The 24,380-nt window shown below is 40.1% G+C and overlaps 1 long non-coding RNA gene across 1 annotated transcript in view; it reads right to left on the bottom strand.

Moving 5' to 3' along the window:
* The window catches only part of LOC130087078 (uncharacterized), a 197,950-nt gene extending 176,937 nt beyond the window's left edge, over positions 1-21,013 (bottom strand). The window contains exon 1 of the long non-coding RNA XR_008807325.1: positions 20,913-21,013. This is a non-coding gene — a long non-coding RNA (uncharacterized LOC130087078). The remainder of the gene's footprint in view (positions 1-20,912) is intronic.
* Between the last annotated feature and the right edge of the window lie 3,367 nt (positions 21,014-24,380).

Genomic DNA, 24,380 nt, shown 5'->3' with positions numbered 1-24,380 from the left:
GTTGGCCCATATTGATAGGATAGCATTTTGCAGTTGATGGAGATTTGTGGGATGCACATCCAGGGCACGAAGCTCCCGTTCCACCACATCTCAAATATGCTCTATTGGGTTGAGATCTGGTGACTGTGGGGGCCATTTTAGTACAGTAAACTCATTGTCATGTTCAAGAAACCAATTTGAAATGATTCGAGCTTTGTGACATGGTGCATTATCCTGCTGGAAGTAGCCATCAGAGGATGGGTACATGGTGGCCATAAAGGGATGGACATGGTCAGAAACAATGCTCAGGTAGGCCGTGGCATTTAAACGATGCCCAATTGGCACTAAGGGGCCTAAAGTGTGCCAAGAAAACATCCCCCACACCATTACACCACCACCACCAGCCTGCACAGTGGTAACAAGGCATGATGGATCCATGTTCTCATTCTGTTTACGCCAAATTCTCTACCATCTGAATGTCTCAACAGAAATCGAGACTCATCAGACCAGGCAACATTTTTCCAGTCTTCAACTATCCAATTTTGGTGAGCTCTTGCAAATTGTAGCCTCTTTTTCCTATTTGTAGTGGAGATGAGTGGTACCCGGTGGGGTCTTCTGCTGTTGTATAGCCCATCCGCCTCAAGGTTGTGCGTGTTGTGGCTTCACAAATGCTTTGCTCCATACCTCGGTTGTAACGGGTGGTTATTTCAGTCAAAGTTGCTCTTCTATCAGCTTGAATCAGTCGGCCCATTCTCCTCTGACCTCTAGCATCAACAAGGCATTTTCGCCCACAGGACTGCCGCATACTGGATGTTTTTCCCTTTTCACACCATTCTTTGTAAACCCTACAAATGGTTGTGCGTGAAAATCCCAGTAACTGAGCAGATTGTGAAATACTCTAACCGGCCCGTCTGACACCAACAACCATGCCACGCTCAAAATTGCTTAACCCTCTGGGGACCAGAAACGCGCCGGCGCGTTTTGCTCGTTTTTTTTCACATAGCAGAAAAATAGACTTAAAGTACTACCATCATTTCTGTTCATATAGAGTTAAGAAATATGAGAAAATAATCTGTTAAATGTCTACTTTTTTATGTGCCCACATACAATCGAAATAAAATATTGTGCTTTTGTAAAATAAAGAAAATAAACAGGGTGTGCGTTCTGCCTCTCGGTCACCGTGAACTTTTTTTCTGGAGCACGTCTCTAATCTTCAACACAACTCAGCTAATACTATTCACCCAGCCATAAGCAATATATCTTTTAAATCATTTGAGTTTGTACTTTTAAATGATCCGATTCAAAACTAAAATTATTATTCTCCGTTTATGTCATCTATATAAAAAGAGAGACGTGTCAGCCCATCTCATTATCGTTCTCTCAGCTGATTATCTGTGGTAATGTGACACGCCTACGGAGAGCACGCGCTATTCAAACGCAAATATGTGAAGCAACACATTGAGACGCGTTAACGCCCATGAACTCTGAAAACACACATTATTTTTTAGTCAGATTAATCTACTGTCGTCTTGCGCGGCTATATGTGGAACAATCCTGGGACATTTACCACTGGGTTATTTTCACTTCGAGGATGAACAGATTCAGCTGAGAAGTAAGTGTTTTTTGCAAGTGCTTTGTTCTAATCGCGATATAGAATAACGTAGTGTCTGTAAACGGAAAAATAGCATACTGTTAAATGTGAATCATGTTTGTGTCACACAGTTTGTGTGTGTGTGTGTGAATGAATGAATGAACGCACAGATACGCACTGTTACAGACTAAATAACAGACAACATTTCGTTGACTCGTTTTGGATAAAGTTTTTACTCTAAAATAGACATCAAATAAGCTTTTTTAGGAGTTTCTGCTCATATGTTAAATATATAGTATGTTTTGTCAATAAACTAATCAACTAAGATGTTATAGTGTTTGTTCAAGCTATATCAAAATAATGAATCCTCAACTTTGAAATATGTATGATCAAACTAAGACATTTATGGAGAAAGACAATTTTCTTTTCAAGATGTTTCCAACTCTAACTTTGAACTGAAATAAAACCATGTCTATATGGTGAAGGGTGTGTGATAGAAGTGTCCAGACGTATGCACCCTGTATTTTCCTTATAATATCCAAACAATCTAAAAGCCATTCTTTTTTAAATCTCCTCATTCTTTGTGCAAGGCTCCTGTAATGATATGGCCTGATAGCACCTAATAGGGCCATTATGGGAGGGTCTTTGTCTTTCTCAGGTGTGGAATGCCATACATATTAATGAGAGATCAAGCCTCCTGCATAAAGCTTTCTCAAACAAAACACGTCATTAAAAATGTAAAAGACTTTATTGACTTATCTGAATGAGTAGTCAGGATGATTCTCACATAGTTTTGGAGCAAATATTCTAGGCTATGTGATACAATTTTCAAAAGTCTTGTGAAGAAATAATCAATATGTGTTTTGTGGTCTTATTTCAGCAACTTTCATTTTTATTTTTTTCAATAACCACGCATAAACATTATTCTATTAAAAATACAAACATGTACATACATGTTGCTCAGATCTCATGGTAGCCAAGTTTGTGCTATATAGAGTGAATTTACACCTTTGCCATTAACATGTTTATAAATAACTGAAAAAAGCACAAATGTCAGTGCATGTCAAAACATCCCAAGGGCCCCAAAAACACTCTGGTCCCCAGAGGGTTAAATCACCTTTCTTTCCCATTCTGTCATTCAGTTTGGAGTTCAGGAGATTGTCTTGATCAGGACCACACCCCTAAATGCATTGAAGCAACTGCCATGTGATTGGTTGATTAGATAATTGCATTAATGAGAAATTGAACAGGTGTTCCTTAAAATCTTTTAGGTGAGTGTGTGTATATATATATATATATATATATAATTTATAAAAATAGAAAAAAAAAATATATATATACATATACATACATACATACATACATTTATTATCATTATTATTATTATTATTATTATATTATGCCACTGGAGGCTGAGAATTATATACAACAGTCTTTTTCAGGTCATGGCTCACAACAGCACATAACCGCAATAAATCCCTGTGACATGCAGCCTTCAGTGGCATGTTTCTTATTTTCTTTTGTGAGAAGGCAGTATCCACTGCTCACTTGCTTTATTATTGATCAATTATCAATCACCCTAAGGTAAATATTGATAGAAATTCTAGTGATGCTTGTCTGTGTTCACTACTATTCCGCCTGGAAATATATATATATATATGTATATAATATAAATTAATAATAAATGTCTTTAATAAATTATGTGCTACAACAATGCAGACAACATGCATTATTAAACAGTATGAGGAGGCACAATTGTAGTTTTACTTTTACTTGTGCTTACCCTTAATTCAAGTTTAATGGTGTAACACAATTGTATTATTTAGTTAGTTATGTCACACCTGGCTGAGTAATTTATGCCCGGTTGTTGCAACTGGCCCCTGTTGCTTTAATATGAAGGAGGCTGGAGAAACAGTTACAGAAATCTACCCACACGGAGTGATGTTTTGGTGTTTCTGCGGGGAGGGGGTCATCTTCTCGCTGTGTTATCAGCAGCCTGACACAAACACCTCTAAATAAATATCTAGACAGACAGCTGTTTCAGGAGATGAGTAACTACACATTCTCTTTATGAAACACTATCACTCACTGGCACAATTGCGTTTTCCACCCCGCTTCAGCCTTTTCATGCAGCGAACGCTCATGTTTGCAGCAATCTTGCACATGCACCTGCAAATGCAACAGCATATTTGCTATTGTGGTCGTTATGAAGTGCTTTGATTGCAATGAAAGCTCATTGTTTATTGCATACTGAATCCTTTTATTTGAAGAGAAAAGCCATGCAAAACATGCTTGTAATGGAAGTTACAATCAATGGAATCAGCAACCACAACTCATTTAAAAACACTGTTGTTGAAATGTTGTTGTTGCTAACGGTCCCATTAAGTTATGAAAGCATTATTTCTGAATGTGCCCTGAACGTTTTTTTTTTTATGTAAAAAAAACTGAAACAACAATTTGGCTATATGAACGTTATATGACCATTACATTTGATCATTTTGCAAATATTATGGGAACTCTCAACTTTAGAGTGGAACTTTAGGGCTACTTATACAACAAGACTAAATGACTAACAAAAAAAACACCTGTGAACAATCAAGACAATCAGCCAATCAAAACAAGGAAGTCACATGACAAGAAACCAGGAAACATGACTATGACAATTTCAAAATAAAAGACATAACACATTAATTTTAATCAAAACCCCAAACCAAATGTGACAATCTGACTAAATGTTTCAGAAAAAAGAAAATACACATATGACCCAGAGTGAAGCATATGGAGAACACTGGGGTGTCCAGCCGCAGGTGGAATATTTCAACCCCAGGGGTGGCAAGGTGTCTGGCCAAGGGAAAGACACATGCTCAGAGAGGCTTACAGTGGAAATACACATGTGGGGGTCGCCCGGGTGGGAGCCGGTGGAGGGATAATGTTTCTGAGCAGTCGAGAACTGTTGGGCAAAGTCCTCTACTGCACCGCCGAAAAGGCCGGCCTGGGACATGGGGGTGTCGAGCAGACGAGAAGAAGCACTCTGAGGACACAGTTGCATCGCAACAGAGCGTTCAACCGGGGGGAGCCCAGTGTACCCACGGGCAGCTGCCCCATCGAGGGGAGGAAAGGCGGATGAGATCAGCGAGCGGTCCCGGGAAGACATGGGGGTCTTCCAGGACTTCAAATCTCATCATGCACGTCCGGGAAGAAAGGTATTGGGGTTGGCCGCGGACGAGGGTCGGCCAGCATGGCCGTCATCTCTGGATCAGACTCAGGCACAGCCGTATGCACACCGGAAGGTGGCAGCTGTGATGAGTCCTCACTTCCAGAACAATCCTGCCCACCTTGTGATGCAGCAATAGACATTGCGTCTTCCTCTGGAGCGCCAAAGGAAATCCGCGGGGCATCCGAAGATGTTCCCGCGGAAATCCCCTGAACACTCGCGGGTTGCAACACTTGAGAGGGGGGCGTGGGGCACAGACGATAGTACATAGTCAGCGCCTTGTTCCACACCGTCACCCTGGCCACCAGCCGAAGTAGTGCCTTTCGGGGAGACATTAGATCGGGGTGTGGATGAGGGGACTCTCACTCTTGCGAGATCACCGAGTCTCGACCGTAGTGTCGCGATGGTCATGTTCCCACAAAGAGAACATGAGTCATCCACGAGCGCTGCTCTAGCGTGATCAATACCCAAACACACTAGACAGTGCCCATCAGAGTCAGACACTAGTGTACCGCAACCAGAAGTGCACGGTCGAGGCATCTTTAAAAAGACGTGCCGCGTGCAAGCTCTTTTGTGAGAGGAAACTCAAGTGTTGAAGCGTCCAGGGAGAAACGCACTTACTGGCAAACCACTGCACAGATAAGCAGGAAGTGTGCACTCGCTGGGAATCGCCGTCACACCAACACTGGAGAATCTCGCGCGTCCTCCTTTATATCCACGAGGTGGGGCGGAGTTGCGCCATGCAAATTCCGCAGACCCATGGCATTTCTTTGCCATTGGCTCGTTTTGTAATACTCAAAGTTAATAGGCTTTCTAAGCGAAACCCCATTCGTTGTCATCCGACGTAACTCGGAGTGACAACGAAAGGGAACGTTCATAATGTTGACAGAATCTTGCCAGAACGTTGGCTAAAGTGCTGAGTATGTTCCCTGTTAGCTGGGAAGTCATTTTGAATTATAAAAAGATTATAGTGGCCCATTATGACCTCCTTTTCAGGCAATTAAGAGTCTTTGATTAATGTACTTAAATATGGAATTTTATTCATAAGTATCTGATGGAAAGGTTAAGGTCTTTTGATTGTAACACATCTGCATATCAAATGTGTCACAAACACATGCTATGGTGGTAAAGAATGAAAGAATAAAAAAAACATGCCTTGAAGAAATATAAAATCGCACTTACTGTATCAAATAACTCTGACTTTTGTGAATAAAGCACAGTCTTTACATGATTTAAGCCTAAAGGAAAGGAACCATGTGTGCACTAAATTATCTTAATTAAAAATACCTTTAAACAAACATCACAATCATGTAGGGTAAGTTTCAATACAATTCAAATTAAATTACATTTTGTTATATTATATATTTATGCTTAAAACAAGAGAGAGAGAAAAAAACACATTCCCAATAAGAAAATGTTTTACTTATTTCAAGATAATTCCCAATTCAAGACAGTTTTACAGTGCATCAACCGAACAAACTGAACTCTAAACATCACATTGACTCAGTTCACCACCAAAAGCTCTAGTGTAAAAGTGTTGTAAAACTGGACATCACTGAAATTAGATTTATCAAACCAACACAATTCCTGTTAACCTTAGATGCCCTCTATCAAACAAACATAAATGCCCATAGGAGCGAGATACTGCTGTTCACTACTGATGATATACTGCCCTGCGCATAGTTAAAGCATCATGTCGTGAAAGATCTAAATGTATCCAAAGAAAAATCTTACATTTTAGTCTGTTCAGACACAAATATATTGAATCGCTTCAGAAGATGTGGCACACACTGCTCAAGTCATTTCAATTACAGTATATTTTTATGTATATTTCATAGTGTTTAGTCCTGAATTAAACTCAAAAGCTCTAGTTCCAATTCCTTTTTAGCAGAAAAGAGCTAAGGGTTTGGAATTACAGGTACATGAGAGTAAATTAGAGAATTTTCATTTTTTAGGTAAACTGTTCCTTTTAGAGCAAAAAGGAAAGTTTATTAATTTTAACAACATAAATCAAGAAGCAAAGAGAATCAAAAGCATTTTTTCCTTAATATTTTAAGCCATGCTTTGCTCATTCAAATGACAGTGAGCACTGTGAGAATGATAAATACGTTTTATTGATATAGCATGTGATACAAAGTGAAATAGATAAATTACGCTGTTTGGCTCTATCTTTTCTTTTGTGATATCTCAGGGAGAAACAGATTGGAATCTGGGATTCATGCAAAGCTCTCTCCACTGTCACAGTGCCTTCACTTAAAAGACACTACCAGCTTTGAAGTTAACAAGTTTACACTGAAAACAGTATGTTGCATTACAATTTCAGCGATAACAAAAGAAGGAATTTCATCCCTTTTATCTGCTATAGAAGTGAAGAACTCTTCAGGTCGGCTTCTGTTTTTTTTTCCCCCTTCAGTGTCAAAGCGGACACGATCCTAGCAATCCTGGCAATTTTTATCCATTGTATATTTCATTTGAAAATTTGAACCTTGAGGGAACTGAATCACAATTACAAATGCATCTGTAAAAGGTGAGTATTATTAGGCTGATTGCCAGTAATAGCAGGATGTGTCGGCTGGAAAAGAGTCTGACAATTAGAATTCTGATGAGTGGACTTTAAAAGCAACATGAAATAATCATGTGTCTCCGAGGTTAAATTGCTGGTGCAATTGCAGGTCCATTGGTCACCAAAACCAAATTATTTGACACGTCAAGAGGAACGGTGTCATTAAACGGCAGCTCATGTTAAACGTGAACAAACTGTATTGTCAAAAAGCGACAATTGCAAACAACGGGCAGATGTTATGTGGATAGCAGATGAACCCAATTGCAGACAGCAAATAACTTAAACAGGGGTTTATTAAAGACAAAAACAGAAAACAAAACCCACGATGGGGCAAAACAAGACAGGATCGACTTGACAAAGATAAATACTCAGACGGTAAATAACAACTATGACAGGAACAAAACACTTCTTTAGACAAGACTCTCTACAAGATACTCACAGCTAGAATCACACAACGTATGATAATGAATCGCACAGGACAGCAAATACACAGGGATTAAATAGGGAACACTAATGACGAGGACAGGTGAAACTGACTAGACACTAATCACAAGACGAGGATAACAAGGGGGCGGGGTTACGAGACGAGACAATACAAGCACATGGTCCAAATAACAGACCATGCGCTTGTACATAAAACATGGGTCTGCCATGATCCTGCCACAAGACCAGAGAAAACAGAGACATGATGGCAGAATCATGACAGAACCCCCACCTTAAGGAGCGGCTTCCAGACGCTCCTCAAAGGGAAACTAAACACGGGACATGACAGACTGTGACAAAGACACGAACCAACAAAACATGGAAAACACTAATAAAGGCAAACATGAAAAAACAATAACAGGGTTAGGGTGAAACATCAAAAATAACATACAGGGTAGAGGAGGTGGAGGAAACACAAAGTCTTTGGGAGACAGTCCAGGGTGGATGGACGGGACAGGGGTCTTGGGTCTTCGGGACGAGGGCTGAGGACGGGGAATCCGGGGGAACTTGGAGGAAGACACACAAGGACGGGGCTTGGGCGAAACAGTCCGGGGTTTCGTGGTGACCGGGGGAACAGTCCGGGGACTAGTGGCGACAGGGGAAACAGTACGGGGACAAGTGGCGACAGGAACAAATGGTGAAACAGTCCGGGGACTAGTGGAGACGGGGGAGACCGGGAAAACAGATGGGGATACTGCATTTGAGGGAGCAGCAACAGGCTCAGACATAGAGGACACAGAGGATGAGGTAACGGGACTCCTGACAGGGGACATGGCAGGCGACAGGGCAGGACTAGGTCTAGCGCTCACGGCGACAGGCTCGGGTGCAACGCTCTCGGCGACAGACACGGGTGCAGCGCTCTCGGCGACAGACTCGGGTGCAGCGCTCTCGGCGACAGACTCGGGTGCAGCGCTCTCGGCGACAGACTCGGGTGCAGCGCTCTCGGCGACAGACTCGGGTGCAGCGCTTTTGGCGACTGACTCGGGTGCCGCGCTCTCGGCGACAGACTCGGGTGAAGCGCTCTCGGCGGCAGGCTCGGGTGCAACGCTCTCGGCGACAGACACGGGTGCAGCGCTCTCGGCGACAGACTCGGGTGCAGCGCTCTCGGCGACAGACTCGGGTGCAGCGCTCTCGGCGACAGACTCGGGTGCAGCGCTCTCGGCGACAGACTCGGGTGCAGCGCTCTCGGCGACAGACTCGGGTGCAGCGCTCTCGGCGACAGACTCGGGTGCAGCGCTCTCGGCGACAGACTCGGGTGCAGCGCTTTTGGCGACAGACTCGGGTGCCGCGCTCTCGGCGACAGACTCGGGTGAAGCGCTCTCGGCGGCAGGCTCGGGGGCTGGGGATAAGACAGGACAGACTGGGACTTCAAGGATTCTAGCTAGACTAGACAAATAATCAGACAGGGTCTTTGCAGCAAGGAAGATGGGCATCTCATGACGAGCAGAAACCAATTTCAAGACCTCTTTTGCGGCTAGATCGGCCGCGAGTCTCTCCGTAGATTCTGGGACGGCGCTTGCTGGAGAGGCCTCTAGGGCGGCGCTTGCTGGAGCGGGCTCAGGAACAGCGCTTGCAGATACAGGGAATGATAACAGACCAGAGACTCCCCTCCTCCTCTTCTTCTTCTTAGGTCGGGGAGCAGACGCCGTAGCTGGACTGGAGGCCGGTTGGGAAAGCTCCACAGGGACCGTAACTGGTCCAGGAAGGGCAGTCTCAAACCGCGCTGACTCTGTAGCGGAGGACTCCGAGGCGGACTCCCACGAGGCGTGTCTGCCCCGTTTGCCGCAGAGACTCGTGGGTGGAGATGATGTCTCAGGGACTGAAGCGGCGTGGGCCTGGTCCCCAAGTGTGACCACCGCTAGTACACGACCCTCCGGAATCACAGGCAGCTTGGCGGATGGTAAGCTCGAGGGTGTCTGTGACTCTCTCCGCGATAAACGATCCACCATTTCCGTGAACGAACGGGTCACCAGCTCCTCCCGTTCAGCCAGGGGCGGAGGGGAGTTGAGACCTGCGACGAGGTAGCGGTTAAGGAGGAGTTCTGGTAAGAAAAACCTCCTTTCATTCGCGACCCGAGCATCGGGAGTTTGCCCCTCTTTGCGTCAGCGATGGCCTGGTACCACCAATCCTTAGGGTCCGACTGGCAATAGACAGGCGAGGACATACTGTCCGCTGGGTTCTGTATTGGGCGATTCATTCTGTTATGTGGATAGCAGATGAACCCAATTGCAGACAGCAAATAACTTAAACAGGGGTTTATTAAAGACAAAAACAGAAAACAAAACCCACGATGGGGCAAAACAAGACAGGATCGACTTGACAAAGATAAATACTCAGACGGTAAATAACAACTATGACAGGAACAAAACACTTCTTTAGACAAGACTCTCTACAAGATAGTCACAGCTAGAATCACACAACGTATGATAATGAATCGCACAGGACAGCAAATACACAGGGATTCAATAGGGAACACTAATGACGAGGACAGGTGAAACTGACTAGACACTAATCACAAGACGAGGATAACAAGGGGGCGGGGTTACGAGACGAGACAACACAAGCACATGGTCCAAATAACAGACCATGCGCTTGTACATAAAACATGGGTCTGCCATGATCCTGCCACAAGACCAGAGAAAACAGAGACATGATGGCAGAATCATGACAGCAGATGGCCACATAGATGTGCTAATTGGCTGTAAAAAAAGTGCTTTGAAAAATTATCGTATTGAAATAGGATGATTTTTCAATATTTGAAGCTTTACAGAGCTTTCATTTATTTCAGACCTGACATTTGAAAACTGTATCCAATGCATTCAAATAAACACACTAACCTGAAGCGAGTTGCACACAACCTTGACATCAGAAAAAGTAATGCAGTTGGCGAATTTTTCAACTCATCTTTATAGCTTTACATCAACAAAAATACTTTTAGCTCAAAACTTTATTGCAAACTGTTGCTAGCCCATGGGTGCCATTAGTTTTTATGCTTATATTACTGCCAAGGAATATGAACCCATTTTGCAGGCTAGCAGCACCCTATTGTGAAACATATACTCCACTAATGTTCCCATACACTGGAATTATAATGCCAATAATTCCATTATGGTAAGTTTGGGAGTACATTTTGCAACGTAGATTTTCACATTTCGAATAGAACACCCCTTGTGAGAACTTTAGAGTTTTCATATAAACACACATTATGATTTGCTTTGTAAGTGAAATATGTTTATGGCATTTTTTCCTGATGTGTAATTGTTTTTCATTGCTTTTCATTATCATTATTTACTGTTCCAGATGGACTTAAACTGGAGTCTGTGGAATAATTATTTGATTATTTAACTATGATCATGATCACCTGAAGACCTGCAGCGTGCTTTATATAGTCATTGAGAATAAGTGAAATTGTCACACTGACGAGGGCAAAGAGCCGAAATGTTTATCTTTATCTCCTGTTTGCAATAAAATATTTTTAGAGTGAAGACCTTTTTTGCATCTTTGTGAGTCAAACTAATATGCTTATTGTATTGAGCTAGTTAAGACCTTTCCTATGACATATTACACATGACCGATCTGTATGATGATTTAACTGATTACCTCTATACGATTTTGGTCACACAAGATTAGGGTCCAATTCTCACTATTAACTAACTATTAACTTAGACTTTTGCCTCAAACTCCTAATTACTGCTTATTAATAGATACACAAAAAAAATTAAGGCAGCAACTTTTTTTTTAAAGTACAATCAACTTGGACGTGTAAGTCATTGCAACTTAATTAAACTGACTTAAAATGAGTTGAATATTGTATAACTTATAATAAAAAAACTGGAAAATTGCTTAACTTATTTTTATGAGGTAATGTAAAAACTAGAGCTGTCAGTTAAACGTGTTATTTACGGCGTTAGCGCAAATCCATTTTAACGCGATACATTTTTTTATCGCAAGATTAACGGTCTTTTTGGCCTAGCAAACTTTGTAGTTTTTTTTCACATGCTTTTGCAACAGGACGTGGCATGTGCGGCGCTGCGCTATGAAACCCATTCATTTCAATGGCTTGCGCCGCGCAAGGACGTTTTGTTCCTTCGTCGACCAAAGCGCAAGAGCAGCGGAGTGCACACCGCGGTCAAAATGCAAAGTTCAACTTTTGCCGCTGTGACGATTACCAGCGCGGCCAATAGAAACTTTTTACCTTCCAAAATGTTTTGAAAACTGGCGTAGCGCAGCGCATTCCGCGTCCTGTCTGAAAGCACCGGATCTAGCTAGACCGGAAACACACTTGTTGCGAGCCGCCCAAATAGTAGGTTAACGTTACGTTTTGAGTGGATGACGAGCGCGAGACGCTGAAATGGATGCCAATAAGATTCTGAATGAAAAAAGTTTACTTTTAAAAAGTTGCCAAATGGTCCCATTGACAAGACCAAAGTAATCTGTGTGTTTTGTCGTTGTGAACTGAGCTATCATCGCAGCACGTCCAGTCTGAAATACCACTTGATGGCCAAGCACACGTACAGCTGATGCGAATTCTCCGGCCCCTCGTCAATATCAGGACCTCATCAGTATTTCTTTCAACCTTTTATTGATGGACAGTGTTACATAATGTGAGAGATTATTTGCTCCAAGTGAGAATGTTTTAGTGTGAAATTGAACACGCTTTGTGCAAATGTTTTTTATTGAAAACAACATTAACAATACTAAGCCGATCCACTTTTTAAAAAAAAGAGCATTAAAATTAGAAAAAATAATGGGACAAAAAGAAATCAAGAGACATTTAGAATAGATAAAAATGTGCGATTAATTGAGATTAATCGCGAGTTAACTATGACATTAATGCGATTAATCGCGATTAAATATTTTAATCGTTTGACAGCACTAGTAAAAACGTATGTTGTCATAACTTATTGATTATATACTTGCAGTGTATAGTTAAGTTAAAAAATTTGGTAGGGTTAAGGGATGTATGCAGAATAAGCCATTCATATGTGGTGTATAAGTATAATACAAAGCCAATATCCTATAATATACACTCACCTAAAGGATTATTAGGAACAACATACTAATACTGTGTTTGACCCCCTTTCGCCTTCAGAACTGCCTTAATTCTACGTGGCATTGATTCAACAAGGTGCTGAAAGCATTCTTTAGAAATGTTGGCCCACATTGATAGGATAGCATCCTGCAGTTGATGGAGATTTGTGCGATGCACATCCAGGGCATGAAGCTCCCGTTCCACCACATCCCAAATATGCTCTATTGGGTTGAGATCTGGTGACTGTGGGGGCCATTTTAGTGCAGTGAACTCATTGTCATGTTCAAGAAACCAATTTGAAATGATTCGAGCTTTGTGACATGGTGCATTATCCTGCTGGAAGTAGCCATCAGAGGATGGGTACATGGTGGCCATAAAGGGATGGACATGGTCGGAAACAATGCTCAGGTAGGCCGTGGCATTTAAACGATGCCCAATTGGCACTAAGGGGCCTAAAGTGTGCCAAGAAAACATCCCCCACACCATTACACCACCACCACCAGCCTGCACAGTGGTAACAAGGCATGATGGATCCATGTTCTCATTCTGTTTACGCCAAATTCGGACTCTACCATCTGAATGTCTCAACAGAAATCGAGACTCATCAGACCAGGCAACATTTTTCCAGTATTCAACTGTCCAATTTTGGTGAGCTCTTGCAAATTGTAACCTCTTTTTCACAACTGCCATGTGATTGGTTGATTAGATAATTTCATTAATGAGAAATTGAACAGGTGTTCCTAATAATCCTTTAGGTGAGTGTACATGATAATAAGCAATAAGCATATGATCTTTAGTTCATATTATTTGCATTTATTATTTTGTGTTATAACTCTATACGAAATGGTGTAATTTCAATATATAAAACAATATACAGTATAAAAGATTATGTCATCACATACTCACCCTCATGTCTTTTCCACATCTATGTAATTTTATGAATTTAGTGTGGTCAATTAAATACAATGGCAATACAGTATAACTCACTCTAATGCCTAATAAAGCACCCAAGAGTGTCAGAAGATCATTTCATGAATATCTCAGTGTTTTTTGTTCATACAATGAAAGTCGATGTTGGTTGGACCCCAGTGTTCTTCAAAAAATCTTTTTTTTGTGTGTTCTACAGAGGAAAGATAGTCATACCAGTATCAGTAATTTTTATTATTATAATTTTTTTTAACTATCCCTTTAGGAATAATATAGAAAAATACGTCTTCTATATTTGAACCATGGATATTATAATTGACATGTGAAGTGGTAGCATATTCTTAAAAGAAATTGCTCTCTCAAACTCCTCTATGTTTTTCCAATAATTCACCCAAAGAAAAGAGATCTCTTCTCTCAGTGCTTGAGACTCCTCTTCAGACAGTTGACAACATCTATGACCAATGGTGCAAGGGACTGGAGCCTCCCTATGGCCGTCTGCATGCTGCGTTGGTGATTATTTTTTTCCCTGAGTCATTAGACCCCTACCAGTGAAGTCCATGCCCTGCTGGGACCAATGTGTCTTGATAAATTTGCCCTATTATGCTGATAAATTAGTCCATCTCCAGAGCGTTCGGGGGCTTTCTGCAGCTGTGACTGGGGGCAATGCTTCTGTCATTACACTCTTTTAAATGTCATTCTATTATCTTCCCAGAGCTCAGAAAAAAATGAGACTAGGCAGAATGGAGATGAGAGAATAAAAGCAGTGTTACTCTTAGTTGTGCTGAGTTCACATTAAATCTAAATAGAAGTTTGTATACAGCTGCCCCAAAAAGTCAAATTTCACTTCATGTTTATGAATGTTGTTACATTGTGTAACAAAATATCAAAGTAAATGGCACTTCCTTACATAAAAGATAGCACAAACACTCTTTTTAAGCTAATGTAGATGTTACATGGAAATATATAAATAATAATTGCCAGTCACCATGGGCAAACCAGAAAAAACTGCAAAAAAGTTATATGTGTGATTTAATATACTGAAAAAAGATACTTAGATAATTAATGTGGTTCATAAAACATAATATTTTGATTTTCTATTTTTTTAAACCCATCTCTATAGCACTAACTCAAATTTTTTATTTCAATGAACTCAATTTTAAGGCAACCAAGTAACTTACATTTTTAAGTTAAACCAACAATATTTTTTAACAGTGTAATCCATGTGTCAATATATTTTGGAACACATGTTATTGTTTTTATAGTTGGAATACACAATCGTTAAATGTTGCATAATGTATATACAATCAATCAAACTACTTTTTGTCATATTTACACTGCAACAGTGGAACAGAAGCTGCATGTATCTTCAATATTCAATCAGCCAGATAAAACTCAAGATAAAACAACAAAGCAGGTGTTGATACAGCATGACTTCACACATAATGTGAAATGCAGCATTTTATCTGTGGAGAAATGGTCTTCCTTTTTAACTTGACAAAAGCTGTGAATCCTTGATATTCCGATGTCCTCTTTTATATCAAAAGTGAGTGGCTCCACCTGTATTGTTATTGCATCTGTTTGAAATCATAATCCATTATGTAGAATGTTAAGAGCTCATGCTGGTAGGAATAAATGAATGCATTATTTACCACAACAAATTCTCAAGGGATACTATAAAATGCATGTTTACGTTGGGTAAACATTACTGTGCGTTGCAAGGAGAGAGAGAAATAACCTCTAATAACAGCAGAAAAACTTTCCCAGAATGCTCCTACTCCTCTTCACTATAAAAGTTCACAAAAAGGTCATTTTGGCTTTCAAACACCCTGTTTTTCTGGTGCTCCGGGCTGTTAAATAAAGCTCCTCTGTCCTGCTTTTTACTCGCAACCATTATTAAGTTTAACAACTATGTATGTTTCTAACAGAAAATCGGTAGCGGGGCATCAGAAAATGTTGGCCTCTGGATTCCTCCTTGACAGTGTCTGTTTTCACAGTCATTCGCTATCAGATGGCCTCTATTACACAAAACCTTTAGAAGAACCTGGCAACGGTGCAGCTTTAAAGGGCACGAGTGGAAACACACACAGAATAATTATGAAGCCGCTGACCTCTTGCTCGCGCAGCATACGCCATTGGCAAACATCTGTAGCAGAGTACAGGAGAGTGAGTTTAGTATTTCTACAGTGTTTCAGGTATTGCATTCTATCAACTTTAGAGGAACCTGATTTCAGGCCAAATTTATTATCGATAACTCTTAAAGGATTCGAGTTAGGCTACATTAAAATGCAAACAAATCCAAACAAATGTAGCTCTTGGAAGTAGCTAACAAAAAGGAACACTGTTTATAGGAGCATGAGAGTATACCAGCTGTTTGTAAAAAAGTGTAGCTTTTCCAGTAAATAGCTATTTTGTCTATTAAGCAGCAATGTGATTCTTTTTTTTTGGTCCCACTTTAATTATTTTCCGACATGCAAAATGGAATGGTAATCAAAATGTGCTCTCATAGAATAGGTCATTTGGAAAATGATGCACTTGATGTGGACTTGAAGTCACACTTTCGGCTCCTGGTTTTTCATCTTATGATTCAGAAAGATACCCCGTTCACTATGCCTAACAGTCTATTTTCATGTGCATGTGCAAATTTATGAGTTTGAACATCCTTTGATTTAATCTGTTCATTCAGATAGATAATTTACATGAACTGGTTAAAAAAAGATTTTTTGATTCTTTAATCCGTCCCATCTTCTTCTTTTTTTTTAGTAGTGATCACTAAGTTTTCTACTTGGTTATTCGTTTGTTTATGTGCCCCTCTCACAGAGCTGTGAAATCTGATTCAGTTGATTGAATCTCTTCATTCAGATGGTTCATTTAAATGAATTGGTTCAAAAGGATTAACAGATCTAAATCCTTCCATCTTTTTTTTTTTTGTGATCACAATGCTTCTACTTGTTTATATAAATTTGTTTGTGTGCTACTATCATAGAATTAGGAAATCTGATTCATTTGGGTGAATCTGTTTATTTAGATTGTTTAAACCCTTTCATATTCTTTTTTTTAAATAATGTACACTGTTTTCTGCTTTTTTTTGCATGTTTATTACTCTCATAGAACTGAGAAATCGTATTGGAGTGAATCTGTTCTGTAAAATATTGTAAAAATGCTATGAACAAAAACCTGTTAATAGGTTTTTACAGTAAAATTTAATGCACTTTTTTTTAGACGTAAACCGAACAATTTATCAGCTATGCACATTTGTGGGCTGTTTGGTACATCTTCTTTTGTTTAATGAATGTTTATTGCATTATTTAAGTGTTGTGTGCTACCATGTTTTTTTGTGTTTGTGTGAATGACTGCACCTTCTTCTCCTTCCCACAAGGAAAAGCTACTTGTGCTGAACTTTATTTTTACTGTATTTTTTTGACAAAATTATTCTGGTAACCACAGCTGCCATGTTTTTTATATACAAAAACTGGATTTTTTTGTGTGTATGATTCATTTAAATTGATTGCTTCAAAAAGATTGACATTTTTGTTAGTATTACAGTATGTAGTGTTGCTAAATACATGTTTTAAATGGGTAGCTCAGAAGCAGTTTCAAAAGTAGATTTAAAGAATCTTCCACCAAACTGCAGCGTAAGTCAGTGGTCTCATACGTTAACAAGAAACGATATCATTTATTGTAGTGCTGATTGAGCTAATCGAGCGAAAGGATAAGAAATGCTCTACTACATAAGCAGCTTAAAGCTTCTCTCGGGCCCAGTTCATGTTTAAATGCCCCAGTGGGGTGCCTAACCTTTCAGCTGAAGAGGTTTTCCACTGGATTTTCTTGGCCCCACAAGATGGACTTTAAATGTCTCATCCCACCATTTTCAGTACAAGACAGATGATGACATCTAGAATGACACCTTTCTTCTTTGAACGGGACATAATCTGAAGGAGTGATCAAGAGAACAGTGTCTTCACCTCTGATACTGGACCACTTTTGCACTTGACTGGCCCACCATGTAAAATTAGAGGATACTTTGTGGTGCTGGAAATTGCAGTTTCAAAATCTTAGGACTCAGATAAAACCTTTATGATAAGAGATCTTTTTTTTTTTTTTTTTGTGAAATGTGTATTTCTTTCGAGCATCAACGAGATGGGTGGCACACAGGTCTTACAATGGGGGGGGGGGGGGGGGGGGGGGGGGGGGGGGCGCTGCAGTGACGCTGCAGTGACGCTGCGTCACGTTGCAGTGACGCTGCCGCTGCAGTGACGTTCATGTGCGTGAATAGCGGTTGGCGTTTTTCCTTTATAAAGTGGCACCGGACACCAATTCCACTGAATCGTTCTTCTTCAGGGCATTGACTTGTCACCATCTGACAAAGTTCCTCAGCACAGAAAAGCACCTCTTTAAAAAATAATTTTTAGTGAAATTATTTGACCAAAAGAGAACCACTGCATTAAAGGAATTCAAAAACCCTTGTTATTAGCGACACCGGTGGCCGTAAAGTGAACTGCAGCCAGCAACTTTACTGCTCGTGCTTGCACTTGTGCACAAGTGACTTACAGTACAAGAGACTGAACGTGATTCAAGGCCCCAATATACTCACGGTGAAGTTCTTTTTCTTTTTTTTTTTTTTTCTTTTTTTTTCTTGGAAGTAAAAAGAAGTTGGAAATACCTTTGTAGAGATATACCGGTAACAAGGATCCAAACCCCATCCACACTGCTGAGAGCAATGGTTAGATATGGAAATAATATTTTCTGCACGCTTTCCTCTCAGTAACAAAATAAACACACAACAAAAAGCAGTTAAGAAAGCATCTGGTCATAGTGATGTGGATATGTTTGCACAAGCTCTGCAATTCAGCTGCATCATCGACAGATGAGGTCATTAAAATTACACTTTTATAATAGTTTGATTATAGTTTGCATGGCACATTGACATCATAGGATAGTATAGCTCTTTTGGCATTATCCTGAACATTGTATAAGCATCCATTTCATGTGTCATAAGCCCTATTCGGATGGGATTAGTTTTACATGAAGAGAAAGTTTTAGTTTTACATGTAAAGTAATTATTACCAGAGCTTCTCAGGGATTTTTAGTCCCGTCCGAATGTGCCATCTCAGTAATCATTACGGACAATATCAGTAGATTACAGTGAATTGTTCTGTAAAAAAAAGTCAGGTTAAATTACCTCAGGTAAACCTAATCTCATGCAAAAAAAACAACAACCATAAAAACATCTGTAAATATGTATGTTAATATATTCCTGTTTAAAACTGTTTTTTTTTCTTCAAGAATGGAGGCGCTTGAAAAAGTATTCCGTTGCGTTCTAGGCGGTGGGACAAGTCTGTTGCAAACCTCAAGTGTTTTCAGCACAGCATTCAGATCAAAAAGAAGGTCGAAAGCACTTGTTAGAGGGACACACAACTTCTTTTAGCTTTAGGTAAGTGCCTACTACCAACATAATCCAATCAGAATTGAATTAATTTAATTGATATGATGTGTATGTATGTATATGTATATATATATATATGACGGAAGGGAGGTGACGGCAGTGCGTAAATTGAATTACCCCTCCCACTTCTAGTAGTTTTACTGAGATTTCTTAACTCATGCGAATTGGCCATTAATATTACAGATGCCCTGTGGTAAAGTTACATTACTCCATCTACCCTTGTAAAACCAATCCCTTCCGAATAGGGCTATAGTATGGAAGAGAGGCTCTCTCTGGAACACACATAAATGTCAGATCCCTTTGATTTTCCCAGCAAAAATGTCCCCAGTCCTTCATGTAAAAAATCAGTCAACAACATGCTTTCATAGAAAACCTAGGAAGTTGGGAAAGGCTTCGTTTTTTTAAGTTCCGTTACAAGCTGTTCACACATTGGCAATAAAACCGTGAATAATACATGAACATTCTTACATATAGCCCCTTTAATATAATTGTATTATTTACTATTAACATTAATTATTATTATAAGGAAAGTGATTAATTAATATAAATTTAAAGCTGCAGTCCGTAGTTTTTCCTCTTTGTCGCCATCTCTGTTCGAAATCTGCAATTGCAGTTTTTCGCGGAATTATCAACTTTACGTGGGTTGTGCCTCGGCACGGCACAGCGCGGATGAATCCAATGTTTTGAGGAGAAGGTGCTGTCAGTCGCCCCGCCGATGTGGATCCTGTCATTCGGAATCACAGATTCTACTTTTTGGAAGTATGACCAACATAAGAATTTTCACCGGAAAATGTAATCTGAACAAGTAAGTAACATCCACTTTTGTTCTGACCAACTAAGGGAAAAAAAGCATTGCAGTAAATCATGCTGATTAAATCTAACGATCGCTTATCATATCACATCAAACCGTGCAAAATATACACTCACCGGCCACTTTATTAGGTACACCTGTCCAACTGCTCGTTAACACTTAATTTCTAAGCAGCCAATCACATGGCGGCAACTCAGTGCATTTAGGCATGTAGACATGGTCAAGACAATCTCCTGCAGTTCAAACCGAGCATCAGTATGGGGAAGAAAGTTGATTTGAGTGACTTTGAACGTGGCATGATTGTTGGTGCCAGAAGGGCTGGTCTGAGTATTTCAGAAACTGCTAATCTACTGGGATTTTCACGCACAACCATCTCTAGGGTTTACAGAGAATGGTCCGAAAAAGAAAAAACATCCAGTGAGCGGCAGTTCTGTGGGCGGAAATGCCTTGTTGATGCCAGAGGTCAGAGGAGAATGGCCAGACTGGTTCGAGCTGATAGAAGGGCAACAGTGACTGAAATAACCACTCGTTACAACCGAGGTATGCAGCAAAGCATTTGTGAAGCCACAACACGCACAACCTTGAGGCGGATGGGCTACAACAGCAGAAGACTCCACCGGGTACCACTCATCTCCACTACAAATAGGAAAAAAGAGGCTACAATTTGCAAGAGCTCACCAAAATTGAACAGTTGAAGACTGGAAAAATGTTGCCTGGTCTGATGAGTCTCGATTTCTGTTGAGACATTCAGATGTTAGAGTCAGAATTTGGCGTAAACAGAATGAGAACATGGAACCATCATGCCTTGTTACCACTGTGCAGGCTGGTGGTGGTGGTGTAATGGTGTGGGGGATGTTTTCCTGGCACACTTTAGGCCCTTTAGTGCCAATTGGGCATCGTTTAAATGCCACGGCCTACCTGAGCATTGTTTCTGACCATGTCCATCCCTTTATGGCCACCATGTACCCATCCTCTGATGGCTACTTCCACCATGTCACAAAGCTCTAATCATTTCAAATTGGTTTCTTGAACATGACAATGAGTTCACTGTACTAAAATGGCCCCCACAGTCACCAGATCTCAACCCAATAGAGCATCTTTGGGATGTGGTGGAACGGGAGATTCGCATCATGGATGTGCAGCCGACAAATCTGCGGCAACTGTGTGATGCCATCATGTCAATATGGACCAAACTCCCTGAGGAATGCTTCCAGCACCTTGTTGAATCTATGCCACGAAGAATTGAGGCAGTTCTGAAGGCAAAAGGGGGTCCAACCCGTTACTAGCATGGGGTACCTAATAAAGTGGCCGGTGAGTGTACTTTGTTCTCAAATTGTTAATGTTAACAACATCAGCATTGCGTGACTACATTTAATGCCCTTCTGATATTATCCTTGTTTTCGCATGGGTCCGGTTGCAGTCTCTTTTTTTTCTGTAGCCACTCCAAAGTCCGAACGAAGTCTTTTGCATTTTACAACGGGTGAATCTGAATCGTTTGAACCTTTCTGGATCCGCCATCAAATTGATAAGTTTAATTATATCAAGTGCTGTGAGAAAAGGCTATAAATCTCCACATCCAACATCCTCACACGCAATATAGCTTATACAAGCCGAGACTCCTTCTTTATGTGTACAGATGTGACGTAATGACGCAAAGACATGCTCAAATCTCCCGCAGAAATCCACCAGTACCACTGGAGTTAAAAACATTATTACAAGCGTACCGTTTTGAATCGAGCTAAGGCAAGCAGAGAGTTTTGAACACTGGCTAAATGTACTTGCTCAATTTATTTTTGGATAATTTTGAACCCAAAAGGGTTATGGACTGCAGCTTTAATATAAAGTAATTAAATATTAACATTTTTCAAAGTACCATAGCTCATTTTTATATTTCACTATAATCACTATAATTCCGACCAGTTGCAATAAGCTCTGAAGTTGATCAGTTTTTAGAAATCACACAGGACAAAATAAATTAATAATCAATAAGTGAATGTTCATTTTGATAGTTTTTCCAGAAACAAACATGCATACAAATGACATTCAAAATGACAAAAATTCAAATCGACAGTCCTGTACATTAGATCGTTAAATTACTTTATTTCTGATCTCATCAAAATTTTTACAAAACATTTTTTTCTGACAATAATATACTCAAAGAAGAGCCACATTTTTGCATTTGGAGCAGGTCTTCACAAAACTGTTTTCAATCTGCGTACAGATGAAAACAAAAGAAAACAACAGAGAAGGGTTATAACAATGCATATTTACATCCCACAGAAAAACAATAACCCATAGCCCGAGACCAGGCAAAGCCAGAGAAACATGATTTTCATGGAAGTTAATGGGCCTACGGAGGATGAAGTGGAAGGTTAAAACACAGGGAGAGAATACAAATGAGAGACAATATTGCTTTTCATTGTGTTTTTGCCCTATGTAATCCATTAATAGATTGAGTGGGGGGAAATTAATCGGAACCCAAAAGCCAAAATTCTCTTGAAGCGTTAGTTTGAGTTCTCCATAAATCATCACGGCGCAGATCGTTGATATCTACACAATTAGCAGTGATGTCACGGCTTTTTTTACAGCACATATTTCAATTCAAAGGACGGTGTTTGAGGTCCCGGCTGAGCATCGGTTTCTTTCATACAAAGCGGCTCTGCTTTACAAATGGAACAAAACATCCGACTCGAGATGTTACGCTGAGGAACCTTGAACATGCTTGATGGGTTTGCAGACAGCCAGTTTAACAGACGTCATTTTAACAAAAGCTTTTTTTGCTATTGATACATCAAGCACTCGGGTAACAGTGAAAACAGATAACTTTGGAGCTACTGCGACAAGTAGGCCTACACTATAGCAGTCAAAATACAAAATCAAAAGTGTGCCTATATCAGATCCTTTTTCCTGCAGATGACACTTAAAAATGATAGACCGACAACTCAAAATCAGCATGAAATACATAAAGCAATAGCTTAAGTCATTGTAGAAGAAATACTGAAACTGTCACGAACAAAAACAAGGCTGTATGGAATGAAAGTACAGTCAATTCAAGAGTTGGAGTGAGGTTTTTTTTTCAACAGGATTGCATTATGACCAATTTTATTAGTAATTTCAGACGAAATTGAGTCTCTGTTCCAAAACCTAGCGTGCGGCCTAAGTAAGCAAGATTTTAAGGCATTATTGGCATGTTCGCGACATAAAAGCTGTTCCAAAAGGTATGATTAAGCTGCCTTCAAAAATACCTACTTTTAGCTAGTTCAAAGGCATCCCCGCACTTTGTGGAGAAGGCAATCCCATAATGCTTTGTGGTGAGCAGTGAGGGAAAAAAAATCCATTACATAATATCCTCTAAAAGTCTACTTTGTTATAGACCAGTGTTAATTTCGTTGACGAAAATAACGACGAAAATTATTCGTCAACGACATTTTTTCACAGACGAAAACGAGACGATAACTAAATAAAACCTAGTTTTGAATGACAAAGACTATGACGAAAATCTAATGACATTTTCGTCAACGAATAAAAACTAGACGAAAATGTTAGATAGTGACGATTTGGGAAGCGATCCGTCAGAACTGATGTCCTGAGCGTGTGTGATAGATGCGCACATTTGTAGGCTACTGTAACGTGATCTACCCCGCGGTCATAAAACGTTAAAAAATGTGAACGTCTGGGAGAATGAGTAGAGCAGACATATAGATCTGAATAAGAGTGACGATGCAAAAAAGAGTTCTATTCGGTGCGGTTTTCTGTGCGCACACACCTAACCCGAAGCGTGCAGTCTTGCACAATACACCTACAGCGCGCGAGTAGGCTACTGAATTGAGCTGTCTTTCGTGTCTGAATGGACAAATACACACAACAGTCTGTCTAAATGTCCGTTTTAGAGAGTATTCATGTAAACTATGCTGGTTATGTCTTAAACTGTGAGTGTATCGGATGTGCATCAGTGCAATTGTATGCGCATGTCATTGGACATGATCCGACGTCTTAAAGTGACAGTGGCAATAAACCTAATGCGGTCCGTGTCCTTAATTTTGATCAAGCAACAAAAGAAAAAGAGAAAAGCATTCACTGTTTGTTAATAGCTTTAATAAGGATTAATTATATTGAATTCATACAAATAAATATGTCTGCTTGAAAGAATAAAGAATGATGTATGCAAGTAGTTATAAGGAATGCATATATCATTCATTGTAAAGAAGACTGTGTTGTACTTTAGGAAAAGTGGTTTTATTTAATTTTAAGATATTTTTTAAGTAACAGCAGTTAAATCTGTATCTGTATTGCATGTTCAAACTTAAAAATCATTCATATTAATAGGTTAATAGATG

This window comes from Rhinichthys klamathensis, unplaced genomic scaffold, assembly GCF_029890125.1.
Source record: "Rhinichthys klamathensis goyatoka isolate OS25496 unplaced genomic scaffold, OSU_Roscu_1.1 h1tg000104l_1, whole genome shotgun sequence".
Classification (NCBI taxonomy): domain Eukaryota; kingdom Metazoa; phylum Chordata; class Actinopteri; order Cypriniformes; family Leuciscidae; genus Rhinichthys; species Rhinichthys klamathensis.
The sequence above is the reverse complement of the archived record's forward strand: the minus strand, read 5'-3'. Positions and strand labels throughout refer to the sequence as shown.